The following is a 6,000-nucleotide window of genomic DNA, read 5'->3' on the forward strand; positions in this document are numbered from 1 at the left end:
TTAGTAATGGCTCAGGCAGTCTGCTGTGACATTTTGGTAATACAAACACATTGTATTCGGAACAAGTAGATGACGTGATTTTACAAAATTGGTCCCATTGTTTTCGTAGGCTACGATTGTTAACATGTGTGGCACGAAAATTATCACCTCTGTAAGTACTGAAAAACATCGAAACCTAGACAAAATTAGTGCAAGTCAGTGAGTTCGCATTGGCCATCTTGGCATATCTTACTGAAGTCCGACTGCCTTTCTACACGGATGAGGGATGCACCTTCACATTTCTTGGCGATAATTTTGCCATTCCTTGTCCCCACCAACTTGAAACCCTTTTCCCACACCCTCAGACGAGCCAGTCTGAACAGATCCTTCTTGTGGTGCCTCAAATTTTCATTTAAATAAAAACAGGGGAATTACCCTGCTTGGTACAAACCGGAGAAACCCCTCCATGTGCCAAGCCAGTTTTCTTGCAACAACGTAAGTCTGAACCAGTATGGGCGGTATGGAATTAGTCCTGCTGGGCAGGCGATGCATAGTAGTAATCACACTGGGTTCAAAAGATCTGATAACTTTAAATGCTGAGCCAACTCTCCAATGAAAGACCACAAATTCTCATTAGGCCTGATCGGTAGACCGCGGACTTCAATAATAGGCTTCCTACTGTACTGTTCTAGATCATTTACTTCGGGATTTACTCTGTCCAGCAACTCATTCTGAGCTACAACGGTTCAGTACAATGACGCCACTTCAGTGCGTAGATGGATCAGCTCCGCTTAGTTACCCTCAATAGTGAAAATCACTGTCGCCTACTTACTTGACATAGATTAAATTGAAGAAAAGATTGAAGAAATATTCAAATTGCATCTACCGGAAGAAGTAAAGAAACCCTTGGGAGCTTTGCAAAGCGGGAAGGCAGCTGGGGAAGATAAGGTAACAGCAGATTTGTTGAAGGATGGTGGTCAGGCTGTACTTGAAAAACTGGCCACCCTGTATACGCAATGCCTCATGACCTCGTGCGTACCGGAAACTTGGAAGAACGCCAACATAATCTTAATCCAAAAGAAAGGGGACGCCAGACCTGAAAAATTATATACCGTTCAGCTTACTGTTCGTTGCCTACAAAGTATTGACTACAATGATGGCAAATAGAATTATGAACACCTTAGACTTCTGTCAACCAAAGGACAAGGCAAGATTCCGTAAAGGCTACTCAACAATAGGCCATATTCACACTATCAATCAGGTGATAGGGAAATATGCGGAATATAACCAACCCTTATATATAGCCTTCATTGATTACGAGAAAGGCTTTGATTCAGTCGACACCTCAGCAGTCATGCAGGCATTACGGAATCAGGGAGGAGACGAGCCGTATGTAAAAATACTGAAAAATGTCTATAGTGGCTCCACAGTCACCGTAGTCCTCCATAAAGAAAGCAACAGAATCCCAATAAAGAAGCGCGTCTGGCAGGGAGATACGATCTTTTCCATGCTATTCACAGTGTGTTTGCAGGTGGTATTCAGAGATCTGGATTGGGAAGAACTGGAGACACGAGTTAATGCAAAATCAAAATCAAAATCAAAATCATGTTTATTTTTCCAAAGAACTTTGGAAGGAGGCCCGAACAAAAAGTGGAAGCTAGTCCACTTGACGGGGGTTCGGGCCCCCTTTTACAAGGCACAGCGAAGGTGACAAGTTGACAAATAAACAATATAATCAATTATACATAATAAGATAATAACCAGTTTACAGCACAGGCGCACAGGCAATAGCACAGGCGTACAAATGAAAAGAAAACAATCTGATCAACATATAAGTGGATTTTACATTTTCTTATAAAGTTGTTATTCGACATACACAAAAAAGTTGCGGAGCCTTGTTCTGTTAGTATTTTTTATCGTTAATGTCTGTTTGTGTAGATAATTTATTAGCATAGCAAGAGAACAGCGAAGCATTTGCTCCCCATAGGATGTTCTCGCAAATGGTATTTGCCAGGGTTCCGTGCTACGAGTGTCATGTATCGGCGTTCGAATTGTCAGGTCTGCAAGGGAAGCTAATAAATTTCCAGGATTGTTGATGCTTTGTTTATATCTTATCGCCAGATGATACGAGTAAAGATTGTGAGTAGAAACTAAATTAAAACGATGAAAAAGTGGTTTAGTATGAGCGTGGTGATCTGCATTGGCTATATGTCGAAGAGCTTTCTTTTGGAGTACGAATATGCGATTTAAGTTCGTTGTTGTGGTTTTCCCCCAGACAAGGATACAGTAATTAAGATGAGAAAGGAACAGAGCATTGTAAATTTTTAGTTTAACCTCTTGTGGTAAAAAGAATCGAAACTTTGCTAAAATACCAACAGACTTTGCAATACGGGTAATAACGTGATTGATGTGCAGATCCCAGGACATGTTTTTATGAAAATGGACACCAAGTGCCTTAACAGAGTCGACAACTTCTACAATGTCATTACCGAGAAGATTACCTTCTAGCACAGCACGTGATTGTTTGGGTGAAAACAGGATTGCCTTTGTTTTATTAACGTTTATCTCCAATGAATTTAGCTTGCTCCAGGAGTTCAATTTGTCAAGGCAATCGTTTATATCGAGGTGAAGTGTCGTAGTGTTAGACTTTCGGAACAGTAGTGTCGTGTCATCCGCATAAATAACAAATGTCGGTTTCGAGCTTATCTTAATTATGTCGTTAATGTAAAAGTTAAATAGAAGGGGACCAAGGATGCTCCCTTGGGGAACACCAGCATTCACATTTTTAAATGAGGAAAGAGAATCACCTATCACTACGGCTTGCTTACGAAATTTTAGGTAAGAGGTTAGTAGTCGTAGGGGTGTGCCTCGTATACCATACAGCTCGAGTTTTTTTAGCAACGTTATGTGGTTCAGGCGATCGAAGGCCTTTGAAAAATCTATATATATACCAGCTATAAATTCCTTCTCTTCAAAAGCTTTTAAAATTATTTCCTTTTGGTTTAATAAAGCGAGTTCTGCTGATCTGCCCTTGCGAAAGCCGTATTGAGCGTTAGTTATTAAGTTGAAGTTAGAGGCGAAATTTTCGATACTACCATGTATTATTTTTTCTAGTGCTTTTGAGAACACTGGAAGAATGGAAATAGGGCGATAGTTAGAAAACTGGTTTTTATCCCCTCCTTTGTGAATAACAATTACTTTAGAGAGCTTCATCCGCTCGGGGAAATTTCCAGTACTATTTCCAGTACTTACTAAATACCTTAGTAACTTGCCATTCGCTGATGATATTGCATTGCTCAGTAACTCAGGGGACCAATTGGAATGCCTGCTTACTGACCTAGGCAGGCAAAGCGGAAGGGTGGGTCTAAACATTTATCTGCAGAAAACTAAAGTAATGTTTGACAGACTCGGGCGAGAACAACAGTTTACGATAGGTAGCGAGGCACAGGAAGTGATAAGGGACTCCTCCTGGACAGCTTCTCTCAAACCGGATGAATTACCATTGGAAACTTTTCTCCGCTGCGGCAGGAGCGGTATTCCCATCGCGCTGGTGCCCTCTGGTAATGGTTCTATAAGACTTTATATCCCCAAAGCAATCGAAGGGCAATAGCGCGCTGTTACTCCTCACCACCAGATTATCACCGACGTCCCGCAGTTCTGGCGCTGTGGCATAGTACACAGGTCGCCAGACCAGTCTGGCGTAGCGCCCCTAATGAAGTGCTCATCTACTTAGGGCAGGTAGCGACCGCGAATCCGGGTCATGAGATTGAAATAATCAGAAGGATAAGAATGGGCTGGGGTGCGTTTGGCATTCTCAGTTCATGAACAGCAGGTTGTCATTATCCCTCAAAGGAAAGTGTATAACAGCTCTGTCTTACCAGTACTCACCCTCGGGACAGAAACCTGAAGGCTTACGGAAAGGGTTTTACTGAAATTGAGGACGACACAACAAGCTATGGAAAGAAGTATGATGGGTGTAACGTTAAGGGATAAGAACAGAGCAGATTCGGTGCGGGAACAAACGCGAGTTATTCACATCTTAGTTGAAATCCAGAAGACGAAATGGGCTTGGGCAGAGCATGTAGTGAGGAAGAAGATGACCGATGGTCATTAAGGGTTGCGGACTGAATTCCAAGAGGAGGGAAGCGTAGCAGGGGGTGGCAGAAAGTTAGGTGGGCTGATGGGATCAACAAGTTTGCTTGCACAATATGACCAGTATGGCAGAAGTCTTTCCCTTCAGAGGGCTGAGCCAGGCTGATAATGATGATGATGATAATGATCATCATCATTATCAGATGTCTCGATAAACTCGATCATGCTCATGATCATGATCGAGTTTATCGTTCACTACATAAGAGTGATTGGCGGAGGCACCTTCCCCACAATTTGAACCGTTGGGTGGCGGACTCTTTTCGATACGTTTGCAAGGTTGGCAAATCCAAGTCTCGCGCTTCGCAACTGACATCTAGGTGTATGCGCTCTCAGTAACTGACAAACAGTTTTTTTTAAGGTGATAGTTCCCCACGCAATTAGAGCAAGACAAAAACCTTCCCTCCAAAATATAGCTAGAGGCAGAACAAGTAGAAGACATTGTTGCAGTCAGCGGCTGAACGCACTAAATATGAATGATTCATATTCGCATAAAACTAACGTGCCAAAAGCAAAAACAGTGTTTAGCTTGAAGAAGTGGTTTCCCGCTGACTGCAACGTTTTTTGAGAAAGCCGGGCTCTATGTAGATGGCGGAAAGCACCATGTGATCATCAGTCAAGGTGATCGCGCCCCAGCCTGCCGCTGGTTGACGGCTTGTGGATGACACCGCCGTCCAGGTGTACGCATATGCGCTCCAGGAGCCCGCCTTCAGCAGCAATAATGCCTCGAACCTCTTCAAGAATGCGCCAGTGCGGCCTGTCATGAGTGAAAAGCAGCGTTTAGCTAGAAGAAGGGTGTTGCCGCTGACTGGCAACAAAAAGCCTAAGGAGGACAATGAGGTCGAGCGTAGAGCTCGAAAAAAGGCACAAGTGGTCACGTACCTTCAGAGGATTAGCCACAACATCAAGAAATGCGTCCTCACGCTGCTTCTGGCCCTGAACGAGTGCTCCACCTCACTGCTTAGCTACGTGACGCTTACTTGCGCATGCGTGCTGTTGCTCACCTACGGAGAAGCGCGAGCACGGTACGTCTTGGCAGGCATCTTCGTTTCAGTTATGCGTGTAGCATGATAGCGCTGCTAGGCGTTGCGCGACGCCGGCTTGCCAGCGTGGCTGGAGCACATCAAGTTTTGCACGGTGATGTGGTACATTTTTGCGTTTAGTGAACAAAACTAGAAAAAAGCATCCACGCATCTCTATATTAGCTCTTCAATTTAAAAATTGTGCGACGATACAACATTTCTTTATTGAATAATGGTGTTAGCGTAAAGCTTTTAAGCGATAATCTCGAACCCAGGCATGCGGCAACCGCTCCTTACCTGAGGATGGGCGAAGGGAGCTTTCAGAGTACGCTTGATTCCTCCATTGCTCCTTCGCTGTAAGGAGGCCTCACGTAAGGTTAGGAAGCGCTCGAAGGAAAGGAACGTTTCATTGTTTGGGCCTAGTAAACTGCTCAGATTTTTCGGAATACAAGGAGTGCAGCAATAAAAGAGCAAGTGTACTTTTCTTTAACTTGTGAGCAGAAGGAGAGGAACTGTGGTTTATGGAAAGCAGCAATCTGCGGGGTTAATATACATTCTGACCACGCAATTTACGTTTGCTATTAGTTATTCAAATTTAAGTACCTTCATAGTTACTCTATTCAAATTCTTTATTTACGACGATTACTATCCTCGTATTTTAGAGTGCGAATATGGCACAATGGAGGCAAAATAAAAAAAAAAGAAAGACCCGAGTACACATGTACGCAGCTGTGCAGACCTTTACGAGCGTAAAATATATTTATGTCTGCAATGATACACGAGATAGCTTGAATAATGCTAGAATAATTGTAACCAAATAATATGTAAAAAACAGCTGTGCTCACACGTT

The 6,000-nt window shown here is 43.2% G+C and overlaps 1 long non-coding RNA gene across 1 annotated transcript in view; it reads right to left on the reverse strand.

Moving 5' to 3' along the window:
- Positions 1-5,558, reverse strand: part of LOC139048359 (uncharacterized) — a 91,807-nt gene extending 86,249 nt beyond the window's left edge. The window contains exon 1 of the long non-coding RNA XR_011507633.1: positions 5,448-5,558. This is a non-coding gene — a long non-coding RNA (uncharacterized lncRNA). The remainder of the gene's footprint in view (positions 1-5,447) is intronic.
- Between the last annotated feature and the right edge of the window lie 442 nt (positions 5,559-6,000).

This window comes from Dermacentor albipictus, chromosome 8 (assembly GCF_038994185.2).
Source record: "Dermacentor albipictus isolate Rhodes 1998 colony chromosome 8, USDA_Dalb.pri_finalv2, whole genome shotgun sequence".
NCBI lineage: Eukaryota > Metazoa > Arthropoda > Arachnida > Ixodida > Ixodidae > Dermacentor > Dermacentor albipictus.